This window comes from Mastomys coucha, unplaced genomic scaffold (assembly GCF_008632895.1).
Source record: "Mastomys coucha isolate ucsf_1 unplaced genomic scaffold, UCSF_Mcou_1 pScaffold8, whole genome shotgun sequence".
In the NCBI taxonomy this organism is placed as follows: Eukaryota; Metazoa; Chordata; class Mammalia; order Rodentia; family Muridae; genus Mastomys; species Mastomys coucha.
The window spans coordinates 40,749,788-40,772,964 of record NW_022196914.1 but is presented as its reverse complement, the minus strand read 5'-3'; the positions used below and the strand labels follow the sequence as shown (position 1 = coordinate 40,772,964).

The following is a 23,177-nucleotide window of genomic DNA, read 5'->3' as shown; positions in this document are numbered from 1 at the left end:
GTAAAATTATAAGTCTGACATTTTTCTGCTGTCCTCAGAGAGCAGAGATTGAACAAAGCATAAAGATTATCATATCTAATATGAGTGTCTGATAAAAAACATGTGTCTGTAACATATGAACGGCTCTCATGATAAGTCAAGCATGCAAGGTAAGATGTGAATACATTGAACACACATGTGATGGATTTGTTGAAAGCGTTAATGGACTCGGGATGTTAACATATTTGGACAATGAGAATGTACAGTTGATTCTTATAATGTTATTTAACTTACTATAATGAATTTTGAAACAGATTTTAGGAAGTGTTTAGAATTGAAATTAATTATTTTTTGTTCTTAAAAGCAAGCAATGCATAACTATTATGATTCACTACATATTACTTATGCTTCCTACTGTCAAGGAGTCTCCATATACATAGAAAAGAACAGTATTGAATATGTCAAAGTCATGTGTATGTATTTAGTGTAGAGTCATCTATTATAAATTAACTTGTTTTACAGTTGGCATGAAATACAAAATACTGTACAGACACAAACCTGAGATTATTAAAAAGTTATTTTTTTCTAATTTTACTGTACTTTATCAACAGCACTTGAAATATGTATATCTGTATATTTTAATATATGTATAACTTTAAGTATAATATCTCCATGTATGCAAATATAACATTTTTGGTTGGTTGGGAACTGATAACAAACAAAGATAAGTTTGTTATTAGTGATTTGTTGTGTAAAAGTAAAATAAATAGTCCTTAAAGCATACCGACATATACAAAAAATTTTATTCACATTATTACAGAAAAATATACACACAGAGTAAGAAGAAAATTAAATTCTTCCTTAGAGCTGATCTGAAGAATGTTAGGGTGATATGACTATGTCCAGGATAATAGAACATCAAGCAGGAAACCTTGTACATATAGTATTTGCAGCAAAGAAATATTTTTATTCCCATATTTGAACAATAAGGTTTGATTTATGTCTGAAAACATGCACTTTTATCTTAATATGTAAGTTCATCATATGATTAAATTATCAGATATTTAAAATCACCTTACACTGCTGTGTTACTAAACACTGTAGTTTAGTATATTGTAGAGGAACAGAAGTAGAGCCTCATTGGGATAGAGTTAGAATCTGTGCTTCACAAGGAGTGCTCACCATCTGAAGTGAGGGTGGGATCTGTATACATTTTACTGATTCAGAAAAAGATAATTTAAAATGTAAAGTACAGTTTATACTAAGCTCGTACTAATATCATCATGTCATCATAAAAGCAAAACACAATTATCAGCTAAACCATTTTATGTTGGAGATTATGTACTTCGTTTAGTTAGGGTTTCTATTGCTAGGATGAGATATGCTGACCAAAAGCAAATCAGGGAGAAATGGATTTATTTGGCTTATACATCCATATCCTAATCTATTATTGCAGGAAGTCATGACAACTCTAACAGAATAAGAACCAGAATGTAGGAGCCAATACATAGGCCATAGAAAAGTGCTGCTTGCTGGCTATCTCCTCATGACTTGTTCAGCCTGCTTTCTTATAGAACCCAAGACCCCCAACCCAAAGATATATATACAGAATGCCCTGGCCTCTGACCCCTAGCCCATCAGTCATTAATTAAGAAAGTATTCTTGCCTACAGGCCAGTCTTACAGAGGCATTTTCTGAGTTGCTGTTTCTTCCTTTCAGATGACTCAAGTTAATGTTAAGTTGACATAAGTAGCCAGCATAGTAAGTCATAATGATTATTAACTTTGATTTTTTTAATGTGGCCAGGTATTTTGAGCCTATATTCATATGTGACATTAACACAGTTAATATCTGAGTAAATCATACTCAATTATTTGATACTAAATATCTCAGAGAAAAAAATTATCCAGAAAGTATTACTGTAGCAAAATTATATTTGACTTACTATATTTTCCAATTTTTATTATTGTTGAAAAATTTCTAAAGATTAATTTGTAGATAAATTATACCTTCTTCCTTCTGTCCAATTTGAAACATTATAAAAATTTTATTGTTTTAATAAAAAATGTTTTACTTTAGTGTATTTTGATTTGTTATATTTTAACATTATCTGTTAGAAGACTGGTCTTTTCTAATGAGAACCAGAGTTGTTTTTTATGGGACAGGAGGTGAAGAGGAACTTAGAGGAGTAGAGAAAAGGAAAACCAAAATCAGGATATATCATGTGAGAAAATCTATTTTCAACAAAAAGAAAAATTTATTTTGGAATTATAACATAATTGAGCACATCTACATATTTATATATGAATTGGAAGTATATGTTTGTATAAATTGTACAGAGAATATTAAAACAGCAATTCCTCATAGCTAAATATAGAAACAAGAGAAAATTACCACGCATTAATGAATGGATAATATATTAATATATTGATGTAATTGAATCTTATTCAATATTAAAAAGGGTAAACTACTGAAACATGTTACCACATGTATGATCTTTATGAAATATTATGACTAATGAAAGATGCCAAAGGGAAAAGGCCACATGTTACTTGATCTGTCTGATACGGAATATTTAGAATAAGCAAGTCCTTCCTTATTTCCTAGAGAATCAAAGAAGTAACACATGAGGGGTAGAATAAGTACAGAACTTCTAAGAGTGAATCTCTTCTATGATTCTTAACAGACAATGGTGAACATTGTACAAAGGTGGATGTAACAAAATGCTGTAGAAACATTGGAATATTAAAGTATGTAAATTATATCTTCAATAAGAAAACACCAATAAGTAAGATTGCTATGAACATAGTGAAGCATGTTTCCTTATTACATGTTGAAGCATCTTCTGGGTTTATGCCCAGGAATGGTATAGTTGGGTCCTCAGGTAATACTGTGTCCAATTTTCTGAGGAACCGCAAAAACTGATTTCCAGAGTGGTTGTACCAGCTTGCAATGCCACTAGCAATAGAAGAGTGTTCCTCTTCCTCCACAACCTGGCTGCATCTGCTGTCACCTGAGTTTTTGATCATAGCCATTCTGACTGGTGTGAGGTAGAATCTCAGGGCTGTTTTGATTTGCATTTCCCTGATGACTAAGGATGTTGAGCATTTCTTTAGGTGCTTCTCAGCCATTTGGTATTCCTCAGTTGAGAATTCTTTGTTTAGCTCTGTACCCCATTTTTTAATCAGGTTATTTAGTTCTTTGGAGTCTAACTTCTTTAGTTCTTTGTATATATTGGATATTAGCCCTCTATCAGATGTAAGATTGGTAAAGATCTTTTCCCAATCTGTTGGTTGCCATTTTGTCCTATTAACAGTATCATTTGCCTTACAGAAGCTTTGCAAATTTATGAGGTCCCATTTGCCAATTCTTGATCTTAGAGCATAAGGTATTGGTGCTCTGTTCAGGGAATTTCTTCCTGTACCCGTGTCCTCGAAGATCTTCCCCACTTTCTTTTCTATTAGTTTCAGTGTATCTGGTTTTATGTGGAGGTCCTTGATCCACTTGGACTTGAGCTTTGTACAAGAGATAAGATTGGATAGATTTGCATTCTTCTACATGCTAACCTCCAGCTGAGCCCACACCATATGCTGAAATGCTGTCTTTTTTCCCCTGGATGGTTTTATCTCCTTTGTCAAAGATCAAGTGACCATAGGTATGTGGGTTCATTTCTGGGTCTTCAATTCTATTCCATTGATCTACTTGTCTGTCACTGCAATACCATGCAGTTTTTATCACAATTGTCTGTAGTACAGCTTGAGGTCAGGGATGGTGATTCTCCAAGAAGTTCTTTTATTGTTGAGAATAGTTTTCACTATCCTAGTTTTTTTGTTATTCCAGATGAATTTGAAAATTTCTTTCTCTAACTCTGTGAAGAATTGAGTTGGAATTTTGATGGAGATTGCATTGAACCTATAGATTGCTTTCGGCAAGATAAACATTTTTACTGTATTAATCTTGCCAATCCAGGAACATTGGTGATTGTTCCCTCCTCTGAGATTTTCTTCAATTTCTTCTTCAGAGACTTGAAGTTCTTGTCATAGAGATACTTCAGTTGCTTAGTTAGAGTCACATCACATTAAGGTATTTTATATTATTTGTGACTACTGTGAAGGGTGTTTTTTCCATAATTTTTTCTCAGCCTCTTTCTCCTTTGTGTAGGGGAAGGCCACTGATTTGTTTGACTTAATTTTATATCCAGCTACTTTGCTGAAGTTGTTTATCAGCTTTAGGAGTTCTCTAGTGGAATTTTGGGGATCACTTAAATATATTATCATATCATCTGTAAATAGTGATATTTTTACTCCTTCCTTTCTAATTTGTATCCCTTTCATCTATTTTTGTTATCTAATTGCTCTGTCTAGGACTTTGAGTACTGCATTAAATAGGTAGGGAGAGAATGGGCAGCCTTGTCTTGTCCCTGATTTTAGTGGAATTGCTTCAAGTTTCTCTCCATTTAGTTTGATGTTGGCTACTGTGCACAGGGTCTCCAATGGAAGAGCTAGGGAAAGGATCCAAGGTGCGGAACAGGTTTGCTGCCCCATAGGAGGAACAACAATATGAACTAACCAGTATCCCCAGAGCTCCCAGGGACTAAACCACCAACCAAAGAGTACACATGGTGGGATTCATGGCTCCAGACACATATGTAGCAGAGGATGACCTTGTTGTTATCAATGGGAGGAGAGGCCTTTGGTCCTGTGAAGGCTCTATGACTGAGTGTAGGGGAATGGCAGAGCCAGGAAGCTGGAGTGGTTGGGTTGGTGAGCAGGGGGAGCGGGGAGGGGATTGGTGGTTTTCCAAGGAGAAACCAGGAAAGAGGATAACATTTGAAATGTAAATAAGGAAAATATCTAATAAGAAAAAAAAGGAAATGTACAAGTACAACTATTTAAGAAAATACTTGATAAATATCTTTATCAAATTATATTCAATTTTGCTGTTTCAACTGCCTCCTAAGGAGTTTAACTACATCATCAAAAATAACTACTGTGCATAAAATCTGAAACAAAAAACAGAAAAACAAATAAACGAACAAAAGAAATAACTATAATACTATTTGTCCTATTCTAACAATTAGACTGAATTTTGATTTATCACTTTCCTACATTGTAAATGTCCTATACCTAGAGAATTGGCTTTATGACTCCTAACACTGCAGATTGATTCTTTATAAACTTCTACTGCATAAGCCTTAACAATCACTAAGCCAGTTCTAGTCATTTCTCTTGTGAAAGGTTGACTTTCTAACATTAGCAAAATCTTCTTTACTTGGTTGGTTATTCAAAGTAAAGACATTAAATAGTGTCCAAATTTGCATAATTCCTTGGAATCTTATCAAGAAATAAAAAAGTAAAGAAAATTTAAATATATCTACAGATAGAAAAATTAGTAGAAGCTATAATAAAATTACCTTATTTAATAGCCATCAAAAGGAAAGTCTACTTCTACCTCTAACATGGGCACAATTTCCACATTATTAAAATTTACATTGTAGCCTATTGCTGAGAACAATAATATAATGAGTCTACAGTAAAATGCATGTATAATTTTCAAGATTTTTTTTCCACAGATATCCTGAAGTTCAAGTATACTAGCATACTAAACTGTCATACAAGAAAAACCCTAGAAGATTGACATTTTAACTTAAAATCAACAATCTGGGAGGCAGAGGCAGGTGGAATTCTGAGTTCGAGGCCAGCCTGGTCTACAGAGTGAGTTCCAGGACAGCCAGGGCTACACAGAGAGACACTGTCTCAAAAAAACAAACAAAAAACAAAGAAACAAACAAAAAACCAAAAAAAACCTATAATCTCAGAGAGTAACATGAAATAATGTAATCCAAGATGGAGAACAAGTGTCAATTTTAGTTTCTGTCTTCCCATCTACTCACCAATCTATCTATATGATTTCTCAACCTTCCCCATGTAAGCCTTGCAATTCAGAAAAGTTCATTTCTTTTAATTTTATTTTTTACCTTTCAACAATATTCTTCTATTGTTTAGGAATTTCATATATGCATATTCTACACTTTGGTAAAGTCTATTTTCTATTTACTCTCCTCCATATCCTCTGCAATTTACTCTCCTCCATATCCTCTGCAATGTATCCCATCACCGTGCTTTCTCCATTCTATGTGTTCTCTTTAAAAACATACCGAGTACAGTTAATTTTGCCAGTATGTGCATGGGTGTAGGTTCCATTTCCTGGAACCTGAATAGCTTATAAGTGGCTGCAATCTTGAAGAAAACTGAAAACTCCTCTCCCCGAGCCAATATCCATTGTCAATAGCTCCTCACTTGGCAGGAGGGCAAGATTCTTAACCACCTTATCCCTTGATTAGACTTTTTATAGATTGATCTTGTGTAAACCTTGTGCGTGTAAGTCATAGTTGTCACTGGGTTCATTGTGTTGCTCTAAAAATCCAAAAAGCCCTGTTTAGAATCATCTACTACTTATTTATTTAGTATTTAGAACACATGTTTATGGAGGTTAGAAGCCAACACACCAGAATCCCTCTCCTTTTTCTGGTTGGTTTTCGGAAGGGAAAGTTGGTGAATAGGCACTGAGCCTTCTTCCAGCTCATTGAATATATTCTCAAGGGGAAGTGTTAATCTCTACTTTTATGTTTTATCATATATAAAGTGTTTATTGGAATTCTAATAAGTGACTACAAACTTTGTGCAGAAATCAAAACACAATTGTATATTTGAACATGATTCAAAAAGAAATAGAAAAACAGCAAGAGAGAGGGGGGGGAAGGGAAGAAAAAAGTTAGTAGTTGGGAGCAAAGGAAACAACAATAAAGAAGTCAACATAATTTCAGAAAAGTGTCAGAAACAAATGGCATAAATTTGAAAAAAAATCCTTGCAATATGTCTACCTAATGTTTTAAATCAAAATTTTAGTTTGGATTATTTCTAATAATTAAAATACATTTACTTTGTTTACTTTGTTGTATTATTCCAAAGTATATTTTAAGTGATTTTTAATTAAATGAAATTATTTCAGAGTTAAGAACTTATACTTTTATGTGTTAAAATCTGAAGGCGATTTTAATACCTTGTGCTTTTAGGTTTGAGCTGGCAGCCAGCAGTGAAATTGACATGAGAGTTCTAAGTCCCAGATGCTAGCTGCCAACTGCCTTTTTGTTCTTGTTTCCTTGGAAACCAAAGTTAGTTTCATGGAAACAAGGTAAGTACAACTTTTACAGCAGAGAAGTGGAATGCTCATTTGTCATATCTGGTTTATTTGCTGAGACCTTTAAGTCTAAGCTTCCAGAGTAGAGTGAAGTTGGAGACAGTTGACTCACAAGAAGCTTACAACAAAGCATCAGGACATGTATGGAAGTATTCATATGCAAATTTAGTGTGGAGCCCAAATACAATATTTAAGTATAAAGTTGAAATAAGCAAAGCTTTTATCAAGTAAAAATCTGTTCAGGCCTATGTCAGCTAACACATCTAACAAGATGTTAAACCTTCAGTATTGCCGAGGAGGCTATTATGGAGTGAATACCTGTGCCAGAGGTTCTCTCATAGGAATCTCTTGCAGCTGGTGACACAGGCTCCCTTGTAGCATTTCAGGGGACAGGAGTGGGGATACATGGAGATAAAGAAGTACAGAAACAGAAAGACCTCCTGTTGCTAGCTTTGGCAAAGTTCTTTCCATACTTCTGACTTACTGTTTCATCCCCTCTGAACCCCAGAGCTCCTGAGTCTATAGAGCCAGCTAATTTTAAGGAAGAGACCTACAAGACACAGGAAAATAGAATTACTCACAAAAATATGAAATCCAAGCACTGAAAAACCAGAGGATACCATGTTGCCTCTGTGTCAAACACATTTTCTTTTCTTCCATATTATAGATGCCTTGTATCCATCACAGGAATTTTTTATAAGATAAAAACTTTCAAGAGTTATGTGAGTCCACTTTCAAATAATATACTCAATTTGCTGAGGATAGGAATAGCAAGATCAAAATATGAAAAAATTAGAAAATATTATTTCATTGTTTTAAAAGATTTTTATTTAACCTGTGGTGATGTTCAGGCTTTACTTGAGTATAATTAAAAGAATTTATTTAGAAAGAAATAATCTCCTAAGTGAGAAACCATATTGTGTGGAGATTTTTTTGTATTGTTAAAGTAGATTTCAGGCCAAAACAAAGGCTGGGAATGCTCATGATGACATCTGTTACCTGTTTAAATGACTTTAAAACATACATTTTTAAAAACTGGAATTACTTCCTCCTTGGTAAATTGTCAGGGTTACTGGATATTCAAAAAAAAAAAATCTGTCTGCTTAACATTCTGATAAAACCCAGAAGTTTAAAGACAATTCTCATTTCTGTGAAAGAGCAGTGATTAAACGTAAGGTTCCTTCGCTGGGGTTCTGTCACAGCCTTCATGTTTCCCATCACACTACATATGGTCCAATTGTTTACAGATTACAAAAAAAAGCCCTGCTCAGATGTTAAAACAAGATGTTTTCTTCACTTTCAAATGGCAGGCTGACTGCCAAATTTTACAATTAGTTATTCTGTGCAAGGGGGGGGTAGGAGTTTAATTACCATAATTTCTTGTGTTTGGACATTACTCTGTGATGGGCTATCAACCTGAGCATGACAGGAATGATCTCTGCTCCATGAGATTGCAGAAAGACTCTTGAGAAGGATACAGAGTTGTAAACTAAGACGGGCAAAGCATCTTCACCAGAAATAGGTATCCAAACATAAAGGAAAAAGCCTCCTGCCAATGATGCCATTTCCCCATGGCACCGTCTGGCAGGACGAATTTTGCAGTGTTCAACAATCGCAATGCATACAGCATGAGTGCTCATATCAATGGGTCACTGACTCTTTAGAAAGACTTGCTGATGGAGGTATTGGAGTGATTAGAGCAGGGCAAAGAGCTGGTAGTAAAAGGACCTGTTCACACACCAAATCCCTTGGATTGAATGAGGTCAAAATTGATATGTTTGTTCCTCAGAGAAACTGTTCAGGCCTGCATTAAGTTATAATAGCATTGCTATTAGTAACTTGAAGAAAGTGCATTAATAAACTAAATGGGCTTAGTAATCTATATGATATACATATATATATATATATATATATATAGTGTCCATGAACCTTCTAATGCCAACTTGACTTGCTTAGATCAGATAGTTGATTTAAAATTACCCCTGGGTATGAAGTAGGTGCAGAATAATAATGAGTGGTTCCAGGAAAAAAAGGACAGCAGCAGGTGAAACAGGAGAAGAGACCAGAAATCAGCTCAATAGTGTCATTGAGCTGATTGCTTTTAATAAAATTCCATACTAAGAACCAGAATTTTAAAAAGTAGTCAAGACAGTGATGATAAACATGTATTTGGGGACAAGTTTTGCTAATACACTCTGAGAGTTCTGTCTTTTCCTCTTCTTGTTTTGCAAAACTATGTGCTTATGGGTAAAAGCAGGTGAAATTATGCAAAAACTCTCAGTAGTTTAATAATTTCAGAGTAACTATGTTTCAAGTTTGGAAAGGTGGCACATCCACTTGAAATTGAGAGAGCCATGAAATCAGCACAGCTGCTTGACAAAGTTCCATCAACGCTGAGCAGGTTGCTACAATCATTGTCCCTCTATCTCTAACTTATGGGACTTGGTCTCTGTATGTTGCATTTTTGGGGACTTTCTCCATTATGATTTATTTTATGTCTTTTCTTGACAGAAATGTTGACTGAATCTTTTTAGGGAAATCCTAAAATTAATTTTATCTTATCAAGACTTAGAAATCTTCCTTATGCTCTGGAAATCATTAGGCACAGCTAAGCACATAGCAAGAGGACATTACTCTAGAAATGTTCTTGGGGTATCTGCCCCTGTGCTAACTCAAACAGAATAATTGATGCAAGACAAACAGAGATAATTGACAAAATCTGACTGGACAGGAGATAAGTTAGAGATTCAATGTCTCTTTATATTATATAGGCTTAGAGGTCTCTAAAAATATAGTTTAAAGATAAGAGGTTGTATAAAGTACACCCCTGAAGAAATAAAACTCAGTAACTAAGGTAGAGTAAAAAACAAAACAAAACACTTTTTTTCTATTTTACTGCATAAATGATCAAACATATAGTAATAGAATAGTATTAGCATTTGCTACACATAGAAAGATTGGTTCAAATATTTTGCTCATCTGAAATGCTTTGAAACAATATACATTGCCATTCTAAAAGCAGGCTGTCATATATTAAATGTATTTGCTTTACAGGTAACAGTGTTTAGATTCTTTAAATTGGAGTTATAGGACTGATAATAAGTAGAATAATGTGTTTTGTCTGTATTCTGTAACTGTGACTGAACTTGTAACTGGACTTGTAATGAAAAGTCAAACATATGTATTCTGCACCACTTGGATAACCAATCATTCATCTGTCTTTGTGCTGTGAAATTTGTATTAATGAAGAAGCCCCTGCTTGCTAGTCAGTCAGAGCAACGGATATGGCTGATTTCCTCTAAGACTCCTCTGACCATCTTGACTGGATCATTCCCTCCGCTTGCTAACTCCTTATCTCCTCTCAGTGTGCTCTGTCAGGAAGGACCCCAACTGCCTCTCCTCTGGGGAAGGCCCCTTGGGAAGGCCCCTGGCAGAGAGGACGTTCAAATGCCAGTAGTCAGGTAAGAGAAATTGAAGTTCTATCATCTAACTCTAGTTCAATTCTTCTCAGTAATGGTATGAGTTTTACTGCAATTCTAATAATAAGCTTATTCTATGTCATGATTCATTCATATTAGATCAAATCATTTCATTCAACTTCATAAGGACTGAGCAAATGACTTCAAATATGTCTAATCTTTCTTCCATATATGAGTTTTGTTAGTTGTGATTCTTTTTGGCTAATGGTTTTCATTTTAGTTTAAATGTGTTTTAACTATGTAAACCATATTTCAATATGCTCAAATAAAATTTAAATATTGCACATAGTAGAATCACCTATTTTTGACCCAATATAATCTGTAAAATATTTAAATATGTATAGCATTATGACACAATTACAAGATTATCCTGTCAGGTCAAACAATTTCTCAACATTACATATATTTTATCATAATATAACATTAATTAATCACTACATTTTACATTTGAAATTGATACAATTCATGGCTTCTTTTTACATCAATTATTATTACATACACATAGGTATTTGTATATACATAAATATTCCTAAGTACAAAATGTTAAATCAATATAATGTTACCTTTATATATTTTTCAGTGAAACTGATTTGCCCTAGACAATCAATTGGTGTGCTATCCCCTAGTCAACAGCACCCCCTCTTCCAGCTTTACTTAGCTGCCTATAGTTCTCTGGCACCACTTTTAGTGTATTAATTAAAACTACTCTTTACATAGAATATATAAGAACTTAGTTAAACTAGTGATAAAATTAGAAAAATGTTCTGTAAATAAAAAGTCCATGTCATTTTAATATGTTGTCCACTCATTCAAAGCTCACTTATAAATTTAGGAGGAAATTAGAGATATGCTGAGGAATACAAAAGATAGACACCTTCTAAGATTCCATTATATATCAAAAAGAACTGCAGTTATGAACCAAACATCAATTTTTAATTCAGTGTTGTATTTTGGATGAATATGCTTCCCTTTACTCATCAAAAAGTTCTATAATTCTTTTGGGAGAAGACTATTACTCTTTCTTTTATGATATTTATTTTATAAATTGTAATTGTGTTTACCTAACCATTCTCCCAAATGTAAATCTTTTCTCAAAGATACTTTTAAAAATTGAAATCTTATTAATGGAGACACTTCTTCTCAAAAAGTTACTAGAACATATTTAGAGATAGTGTAAAATTATTGTCTTAAGAAGTTAATGCTCTCCAATGTGGTGGCACATGCCTGCCTTTAACCCCAGCACTCAGGCAGATTTCTGAGTTCGAGGCCAGTCTGGTATACAAAGTGATTTTCAGGATAACCAAGACTACACATGAGAAACCCTATCTTTAAAAGAAAAGAAAAAAGAAAAAAAAAAGAGAAAATATATCATTCTTATAAATGTCATAATTAATATATACAAGGAAATTAGACCTCATTCTGGTCTATCCAATGTAAGCTCTATATAGAATTTATGTTCTAAATTGAAATATAATTCAAGCTACTTTATTTAGGATCTTGAATTGAGAATAGGTACAGTTTAACTTTGAAGGGTCAGTTCCAAACAGCTGAAGTTCACTCTGGAGAAAGGACCAATGGAGCTGAGGGGTTTGCAGCCCCTTAGGACAAACAACAATATGAACTAACTAGTACCCTCGGAGCTCCCAGGGTCTCAACCACCAACCAAGGACTGCACATGGAGGGGTCTGATTGTTCAGGCAGCATGTGTATGATAGAGGATTGCAAAATCGATCATCAATAGGAGGAGAGGACCTCGGCCCTGTGAAGGTTCTGTGCCCCAGTGTAGGGGAATGCCAGGGCCAGAAAGTGGGAGAGGGTGGGGCAGCAGGCATGGGGAATGGGGAGGCAACAGGGGTTTGTTTTTGTTTGTTTGTTTTTTGTTTGTTTTTTGGAGGGGAAACTGGGAATGGAGAAATTCGCATGTAAATAAAGAAAATATCTAAAAAAAAAAAAAGAAAAAAGAAATATATAAATATTTTTATTTATTGAAAATTTCATACATATATTTTAATTATATTATTCTTCCTCTTCAAATTCCTCCCAGATCCTCTCCCATCTTTCAACCTACTTTTCTTTATACTATTTCTCCCTTAAAAATAAAAACATATAATAAATATGTTATTACATGCCAAGGAAGCATACAATAATTAGTAAACTACTTATCATCTGCTTACTTCTGAACATTAGCCCTGCCCTGGAATGTAGTTAATACATCTAGTATTGAAGATTTTCCCTTTTCCAGCAGCTATTAACTACAAATAGCTGCTTAGCTGGAAGTTTGACTCACTCTCCCACCATATGTCTCAACTGCCAGTGAATTTTATCCTTGAAACTAGGAAAAGGAAGTCGTAATTATTAACTGAATGAAAAGTTGCTAAGCAAAAACTGGGGAAGCTGAGCTTCTTTACCAAGCCCACTCATTTCCTGCATTTCCTGGGTCGTACTACCCTTATACTTCAGAGTGACATGCTCCCACATTGTTTATCTTGACTTCTCCTTATACTACCTGTATACTGATATAGATGTTCCACGACTTACAAGTATAAGAGTGCTTTTCAAGAGTGTCTGAAGCCAGGAGGCAGTCACTGGTAGTCACGTGACTCTAGTGCATTTTTTTGGAAGGATTAGAGGCCTCCATCGTTTTGTGATATTCATGGCTACCATTTTGCCCATTAGTCTATCCTTATCCAAATCGACTTTAGTCTTCATGAGTAAACTAAGTACTTCTTTTTGTGATGCTCTCTCTAGAGGTTCCACCTGCTGTGCTGCTGTCAATGAGACATCGATTTTAACTTTCTTACACTTAGTCTTATCCTTAACTATGCGGTTAGTACCCTGCCAAGCTCTTTCCACTGAGTCAGAGGTTTCTGCGTCCTCTAATTTAATCTTTTTCGTACCCTTGATGAGCCTTTTTAGTCTGCTCATGGTGTTAATGTATAGGCTACGTGGTACAGTGTCTTTACTATTTTCTTTTTAAAATACCAGGCGATAATACTTCTTTGTGGATTTTTCAAGAATTCATTAAATAATTTATCTGCCTGTCTTACTAATCTTTTTGCCAACCATTCTCTCATAAGTCTTGGGGACTTTTTCCCTCACCCTTGGCTCTTCCTCCTACCTTGGCTCCTTTGGGAGCTTCTGGCCAGAGTTCGCTTCTTTGTGTCTTAGATGTTCAACTTTGAGGGAAGCCAGTGCCTGCTGAGAAAGTGTTCTTGTGCTCAGATTTGGAGTATGTCCGAATTCTTCCACCCAGTAAATGGCCCAAAATTTAAACATTTGATAAAGTGCTGCTGCTAAGCAGGGCTCTAGCTGGTTTCCTTAGGATCAGTCTCTAATGACCAATCCTGCCAACTATGCCAACTGTCGAGAATCGGGATTGAAGACAGAGGCAAGAAGGGAGACTGAACTTGGCTGTCAGGTTATAACAACTTATTTATTATTAACAACTTATTTATTATTATTAAAATAGCAATAAATAGTGAGATGGGATCGCATTCATTCCCACACACACTTCACTAACCTCCAGTCTGGCCAGATGTTGTAGCCTGGCTTGATGGCGGCACATCAGGTAAGGTTCGAGGTGTGTCCTGCTTTCGGGTTCAGCTGGACCTCGGTCCAAGGTACAGGCTCCTCTGACCTGACGATGGGCATCCCAGTTGGTAGACTCGATCTCTCAGCAACTCAGTGGGACTCCAAGAATGAGTGAATTGCAGTGGCTAGACCGGGGAATTTAAGCGACATTTAACCAACCATAATTAAGGCATTCACGCATTAACTTCATTGGGTGTTTACCTTTCTTCAACTTTATCATCCTCATGCACACAGTCAATGCTTGGTTTCTATGGTTACAATTATCCATGGTATCGTTTCCCTATGTTGTTTACATCTTGTTCCTTACATGGATGGAACTAGAAAATATCATCCTGAGTGAGGTTCACTCAGATCCAAAAGGGCATGCATGGTAAGTACTCACTAGTAAGTGGACATTAGTCAAAAAAGTACAGAATACCCAGGATCCAATCCACAGCACTCAAAAAGGTTCACAAACCAAAGACCCCAAGTGAGGATGCCTCAATCCCACTTGGGAGGGAGAAGAAAGCTATCATAAGAAGGGCGAGGGAGGGCGAGAGCAGGTTAAATGGGACAGAGAGGGAGAGAGATGAACATGATCAAGTAATGGGTGGGGGAAAAGGGACTGAAGCCCTGATGGCAAGCTGAAAGAATGGAAACAGGCATCCTTGGCAGGTAGGAAGTGGGAGGACCCTCCAGAATGTACCAGAGACATGGGAGGTCAGAGACTACCAGGACTCAAAGGGAGGGACCTTAGATAAAATGCCCTACAGTGGAGAGAGGGAACTTATAGAGCCCACCTCCAGCAGAAAGACAGGGCATCAAGTAAGGGATGGGGTTGCCATCCCACAGTCAAAACTCTGACCCATAATTGTTCCTGTCTGAAAGAACTTCAAGGATGGAAATGGAAAGGAGCCTATGGAAAATGAGGTCTGGGGATGGGTCCAGCTCAAGGGGAGGCCTCAAAACCTGGCACTATTATTGAGAATATGGTGTGCTCACAAAAAGGGGCCTATCATGACTGCCATCTGAAAGACCCAACAAGCAATTGAAAGAGTCAGATGAAGATATTTGCACCCAACCAGTGGACAGAAATTGCTGACCCCTGTGTTTGAATTAGGGAAAAGCTGGAAGAAGCTAAGGAGGAAGGCGACCTGTAGGAGGACCAGCAGTCTCAATTAACCTTAACCCGTAAGATCTCTTAGACACTGGGCCTCGAACTAGGCAGCATAATCCAGCTGATATGGGGCCCCCAACACATATATGTCAGGAGACTGCCAGGTCTGGACTCAGTCAGAGAAGATGCACCTAAAACCCAAGAGACTGGATACCCCAGTGAATGGGGAGGTCTGTTGGGGTATAAGGTGGGAGTGGGGACATCCTCCTGGAGACAGCAGGGGGAGCAGAGGTATGGGAACATAGAATAGTCAGAGGATGGAACAGGAGGGGCATAAAATTTGGACTGTAAAAAAAGATTAAATAAAATTTTAAAACAAAGTTGAAAGCCTCTTCTTAGATTCACAGTAGTCTCTTATCTGTAATCACCTAAAAAAATCAAAATAATAAACTAATCATATGCTTCCAACACATGATGGCACAGAATATACAACATCATTCCAAAAGGTACAATAAGGCAATGCTGGACCAAATCAAACATGAAACTGAGCAGGACAAACTCCAAATTTCTCAACTCGATGTCTGACTTCAATGAGCTCTTCAGATCTCTGACTCCTTCCAGCTTTGTTGACTGAATCACAGTTCTCTCTCTCTCTTGGGCTCATTTAGCTATTAGCAGCTTTTCTTGGGATGTAACCCACAACTCTAGTATCTTCCTTATCTTGAGTTCTCCAACACAATCTAGGTTTAACCTTCATATCTTATTGTAATGGCCTCTCTGGGCCTCCATGTAGGGACATCATGAAACATGCCCGCCAAGGACCAGCCTATGCGTGGAGGGAATTCTGAGAGAACTGAGAAAAGCAGTGTCAGAGAGCATCAAAAAGAATGACTCAAAGTCAAATCATGGGTCCAAGCTTGCAGCCAAGGTGCTTGGATGGCCTTCTAGATCTCTCTCTCTTTCTCTCTCTCTCTCTCTCTCTCTCTCTCTCTCTCTCTCTCTCTCTCTCTCTCTCTCTCTCTCTCTCTCTCTCTCTCTCTCTCTCTCTTTCCTGAGTGTGCATGTGCGTGTGCGTGTGTGTGTGTGTGTGTGTGTGTGTGTGTTTCTGTCTTTGACTGCCAGTTTTTCCAAGCAGATTTTCCTTATTATCATAAAAATTCTCTGGATAGCTTATCTCCTGAAGAACACATGTTCAGTCTTTTACTTTACATATCAATCCAGTCATTTACTCCAATTCTTAAGAGACAGCAAACATACATACATACATTTTTTTCTTAACATTGCAACAGAATTCAGAGATCTGTCTGCCTTTGTTAAGTATGAATGACAATCTAGTTGAGTGAGGCCCTGCCTTGAAATTAGCATTAGACCAAACCTGAGTCTTAGGCTGCTAGCTCTGTCTTAGGCTGACCTTGAACTCAGGAATCTGCCTGCCTTTGTATCTTTTTTTTTTTTTTTTGGACAAGCTGGCTCATTAATGCAGCTGCCTTTTCCCCCTTAAATTCATGAATCCCCTCATAATTCATATTACATCTTTATATTTTGCATAGTTAGGAAATTATATATTATCAAACTCATGTATCTAGAGCTCTTTCCCTTAGCCTTAAGGGCTGTACTGAAGGTCCTAGAATTTACCATTTTGCTGAGACATTAGCCACACCTTTTTATCCTGGACTACCCCTGTTTCTCATGGAGTCATTAACTTTGACAGGGAGTACACTCCTCCGAGGAATGTGAAAATATGTTCATCATTTCACAAACAAGTGTTACTCCCACAAAAGACATCAACACTTGTGTAGGCTCACATCTGGGGCCCTGTCCACACCAGGGCGAAGCAGGTCTCAGTACACACCTAGCCCTAATGACTTCCTTAGCAGGGAGTGGAGCTTATACAACCCCTTTCTTGTATTTTTGACTTAAAAGCCAGAACCATGTGGCCCAAAATGCCAAGTTCTGATGATTGATTAGGCTGAAACTTTACTCCCTCATCAATTACCATTTAATCAGCTCTCTGTTGTTGATGGTGTCCTTGCTGTTTAAGATTAACTTTAATTCTTTTCAGCAGGTTAGAAGCTTAGCTCACTCTCTCTTTTGTTTCCTCTCACCTTTTTTGGGGGGCGGTTTCAAGATAGGGTTTCTTTGTATACCCCTGGCTGTCCTGGAACACACTCTGTAGACCAGGCTGGCCTCAAACTCAGAAATTCACCTGTCTCTGCCTCCCAAGTGCTGGGATTAAAGGTATGTGCCACCACTGCCCAGCTGGTGTTTCTTCTCAAACTGTACATTTTGCTTTTTTATTTTGCTTCTTCTCATTGTAGATCTATGTAAGATCTATAATTAATAACTACAAGAAGAATTCAATCTTGGGCATTCTTTAAAACATCTCTCCTAATGTTATTAATCCAAAATTCTCTAACTTAGTGTCAGGTGGGGTTTAGGGACATAGGAAGAAAGCAGCCACAGTGTTTGCTGAAATATCTCTATAATAATCACCAATATTCTTCCCTTCTATAATGTCCTGGGATGAGTCCCTACAGTCCACATTACACTCAGCACAACTGTTCCCAGACCTACTAGTATGGGTCAGTAAATCCCATTCAACAGCTTTTATATTCCAGACCACATTCAGAGACAAGCAGCACGACCTGGCCTGTCTCAGTAACATGTCAGTACCTGGTACTAACTTATGTTTTAACACTTTCATTGCTGTAAAGAGATGTCAGGACCAGGGTAATTCTTATAAAAGAAAGGATTTAACCAAGAGCTTGTCTACCATTTCAGAGGGTATATCCATTACCATTTTGGGAGGGAATATGGAGGCTCACATGGAAGGCATGGTGCTCCAAAGTAGCTGATAGCTACATCCTGTTTTGCTGGGAAAACTGAGCCTGGTATAGGCTTTTGAATTCTCAAAGACCTCTCCTAGTGATATGCTTCCTTCATCAAGGCCACACCTATTTTTCTTTCTCAAGACAGGGTTTCTCTGTGTAGCCTTGGCTGTCCTGGAACTCACTCTGTAGACCAGGCTGGCCTCAAACTCAGAAACCTACCTACCTCTAGCTCCCAAGTGCTGGGATTAAAGGTGTGCACCACCACCGCCCAGCTGCAAAACCACACTTATTCCAACAAGGACATACCTCCTAATTTTCCCTGAGAGCTCATAAACTGGAAACCAGGCATACAAGTATATGGTCCTAAGGAAGCCATTATTATTCTAACCATAACATAAAGATAGAGCTTTTGAAGATGCTCTCTCTTGTTGGATTCACTGCTTTGTTGAGTTGCACCATTACAACCAGAAGTAATTCTTTTATCATATTTTTCAGAATAGTTTTTCTTATAAACACTTATCACATTGGGTAAGTACCAGATTTCCTTACTTATTTATCCCTTTCTTCACCCATAAGAAAACAAATTTGGTCAATAAACATGCTATTGACTATTCTGTAGTTCTTGGAATAAATTGTGTCCCAGTAGTCTGTACTCCTGCCATTCAGCTTCATCTTGTTTATTATTATTGTTTTGTTATTATTATTATTGCTATTATTATTACTTATTGTGGTGTCTTAACACAAACCTGGGGCTTGATTGTGTTAAATAAAATTTTTCTACCTCTGAGATGTATCTACCCTTTTTACTTTACTTCTTACTCCATATAATATGCGATTCTTTAAAATTAAACTTGTGATCAATTTCTTTTAGTTGATATATTTTTATACTGATTAAATAATTTTAAATGTTTTCCCCATATTGTTATTCATAATAGCCAGAGGCTAAAAAACGATACTCTTTTTGAACTTTAACTCTAGAATTTTTTTTGTTCCAAGCAAAGTAGATGTTATCCAGTAATTCTCAATAAATAATTAAAGATACATTTTTGATACAGCCTGGCTTATATTCTTTTTAGTGGTGATTTTTGGCAGGGGTGGAAATCTCCCTCCAATAGATCATATTCAACTTCTAAGCCTATTTTAGTTTTATGCACAGTTACATTTATCTACATACGTTTATTTCTTTGAAGTGGTAATCTGTCCATTTGTAGATTTCTATCCTATTGTCATAGTAAAGAGGCAGTTCAATAATAGATTCAACTAAAATTGTTCCCTGTTTCCTCAGGTCATAATATTCACCAAACTATTCTTCATGTCTGTCATCGTCACTTCAATAACACAATATAAGTCAAATCAACAGGTAGTTTATGATGGAAAACTGATTTTTTTTTCAATCAGTGTCATTCTGAGGAGACAACCGAAGTCTAGGTATCAATAGTGACTCCATTTACTTGCAGATTATTGTGGCATTGATGCCACGTTGTTTAATCCTCCACACACAAAAGGATATTTAAGTTATTACACATTTTAAAATATCAAGAGTAAAGATGATATAAACATTCATACATAAAATTTTTGTGCAAGCACAATGTGCCCTCCCCCAAGCCTTGAATAGGCTAAACAACCCTTCTGACAGTTTTACAACCTGGCTGGAGTCAGTGCCTGGCCTTGCAACATTTCAATTTCCTAAGGAGCCTTAAGGAGCTGACTGTCTACTAAGCTTATTTTACAACTCAACCCAGCTGAAACAAGCAACAGAACCCAGCCAAAGCAAAGGGATATGTCCTTGGCCTTTCCCATAAATATTCAGAGCTGGACTTTAAAATTTGACCCTTGATCAGAGAACTTTTTCTTAACTCGTTATTCTCATCCAGCCATTCTATTCCATCCCCAGCTGAGAACTTTGTCTTGACTCATTGTTCTTGTCCACCCATTCTATTCCATCCCCAGCTCTTCTTCCAGGCATGGTTCTCCATGGCCGCTGGATGGCTATAGCATAATATTTTATTTCCTTGGCAAAAATATAAACAAATATTTTAAATTAAGCACCTAATTAAATGGTAGAATGCTTATATAAGAGGAAATTTTAGAGTTTATAAGGAAACAACTAACTATAAGTTAGACATAAAACATTCTTACATAAAATTATGCATTGTTTTGCATTTTAAAATACATTTATTACTAATTTTAACTATGCCCTAGTTACCCTACATTGTAAAGCATTCATCAGAAACTAGATGTTTGATTAATTTTTCACAATTTGAGTAATAAAGTATGTTCAACATTTACAATATCAAATAATTTATAATAGTTGACAAATATAAAAAACCTTGCTATTATTGAGTTTAATTTTTAATTATAAAGTCAGTTCCATACTTCTTCCTATATTTTCCATTTTTGGTGTCTGTTATTTACAGTTCATATGACATGAAGTATATAACTTCTAAACTGGCCACTACACACTGTATTTTGGATTTAATAAACTCTTAGTGAGACAATTTTGTGATCATGAACATTGAATTGATGCTTTAAAAATTTTCAAAACATTTGCCATGTATTATAATGAACATATTCTTTCTTTCATGCTTTAGATTGAAAAACTAACTAAATTGCATACTAGTTCAAGACACCTAAATATTAATTTTTAAGAATAATATTGAGAAGAATAAGAAGATTAAGAAGAATAGATGTTGGTATTTTACTTGAAGTTACTTATCATTAAATGCTAAATCATTTATATAACTTTTTTCATACTAGAGTCTATGTGATAATTTTCCACGTGAGATACAACTTTGATATTTAGTTCACTGAAAAAGTTACATGCTTCGTCTTCTAATTTTGGGAGGTAATATACACCTTTAATTTTACACATTTTAAAATTATTTAACTCACTTACAATTGAGTTTTTCTTTTGTTCTGCCTTCAAAATTACAGAAATGTTATTCTGAAAAATTGTTTTATGTACAACCATGAACTTTCTCTCCTTAAAACTACCAGACTTTTTATGAGCATAGTTTATAATGTAGGTCCATCCATATCTGTATCTGACTATATATTTTTATCTCCATAATGTCTATGTAGTATTTACCTCACAGACAACTGAAAAACTACAAATTTGACCAGAAGTTTCCACCATTCAATATTGATAACAATGTCTCTACCTTCATGCTGTATGGTACTACAGTCAGCTTTTATTTCCAATCCCATGCTAGAAAGCTTCATTTCTGGTATATATAAAAAATTCCCATTTTGTTCCTAGTAAATATTAAAGATACACTTTCTTCTCCATTCCATCTCCCTAAGGTCTCTTTTCTTTGAAGGATGAATAAGCAACCTAATCAAGATGATATTCAAAAGGAAGGATTAAAACTATGTGCTCAAGAAATGCAATAGAGCCTCACCAGGAGCCAAGAACTGAAATGAACATTAAGGTCATAGTAATTATGTTCCATCATTTTTCCTAGACTATCTTCAAAATAAAACAAAGCACACACATCCAGGACCAAGCAATTGCCCCCTTTTTTTCTGATATTGGAAACTATATTCATAAGTGTAGGTAAATAAGTCTTCTATTGTGGGAACAGTACGAAGAATGGGGAATGAAAGATGATGAAGTCACTTGAAAATTCCCAGAAAAATCAGACTCTGTAAATCAGTTTCAGGTGCAGATTTGAGTTTATTGCCTAGTCCCTACAGTGCTTGAGCCACTCCCAAGCCCCTAAATCCTTGGCCAATCGTAGCTTACCACAGCACCACTATGCTCCAATGAAAGACCTGCCAAATAAGGTAGCAAAGAAGGAATGTGTCTGTGTGTGTGTGGCAGTGGGGAGGGTAGAGGGGGTGTTGATTGTAACTTGTGAGGACCTCAGTGAAGATGGGTAAAGCAGGCACTGCCCTGGCCTAGGTTCCTTTTTGTTGTCTCACTGGTGTGCTGGGAGCCACCTTAGTCTTAGGTCTAATGGCATGTGTGGTAGAACAGGACTCCATGAGAAGTTGTGGGAGCTTATGGTCCCTCACTCTCTATCCTATATCCCATTTTCTACTTCACAAGGTTGACTTTCACATGATATATTTATATATGTATATATATACATATAATATACATATATTATATAATATACATATACAATATATATTGTACATGTATACATATATGTATACGTACAACATACATATACATATATAATATATAATATATGTATATTATATGTGTATATATACATATATTAAATATATCATATGAAATATATGTATATTATATGTGCATATTTACATATATATATAATATTCTTTAATGCTTTCAACCATCCTCACTCTGAATAGATATGGAGAATTATCTTGAACAAAACATACATTTATTAAAATGTTCTTCATTCTTCTGGGCCACACTGATGGCACTGCTGATACAGCTTAGGGGACTAAATCTGGAAATCTGATACAGATATTATCTCTAATGTGGCATCTTTACAAAAACAATTAAAAAATATTTTCTTCAAGTAGGACAATTAAGAGCCATTGTCTTCAGTTTAAAAATTGAAGCCATCAAAATTAATTATCTTCTGTAAAAGAAGAAAAGCACAGCTTTAGCTATACGATGACTATACAGAATTTCACTTTCATCTCAGAACATCACTATAAATCTTTGAGGCTGTAAATCTGAAAGCTCTGTTCTATGACAATGACCTTTGGCCTTTCCCTTCTCCTCTTCTCCAGTCTTACTTTTACATATCCTCCAACATAATAAGCCTGCCACCACTAATGTTATAAAGTAGTAATTGTTCCTAATTGGCAGGGAGGCGATAGACCATTCTGGTAATGTTGTGAAACTGTAAGAAAGGGGGAGTGAGAACATTCACAGGCCCAGCAGTAATTATCCACTAATTTGGCCTGTTTGTGTGGGGACAGCTCATTATAGCCCTTAAGAAACCTCAGAAGAAAGAGGGAAAGTAGGTAGGAGGCAAGGTTAAATAATTAGTGTTCTGCAGATTTAAAAAAAAAAAA

General features: G+C 36.0%; 1 pseudogene; it reads right to left on the bottom strand.

The window, feature by feature from the left end:
• Positions 1–4,909: 4,909 nt before the first annotated feature.
• Positions 4,910–23,177, bottom strand: part of LOC116083901 — a 116,791-nt pseudogene continuing 98,523 nt past the window's right edge.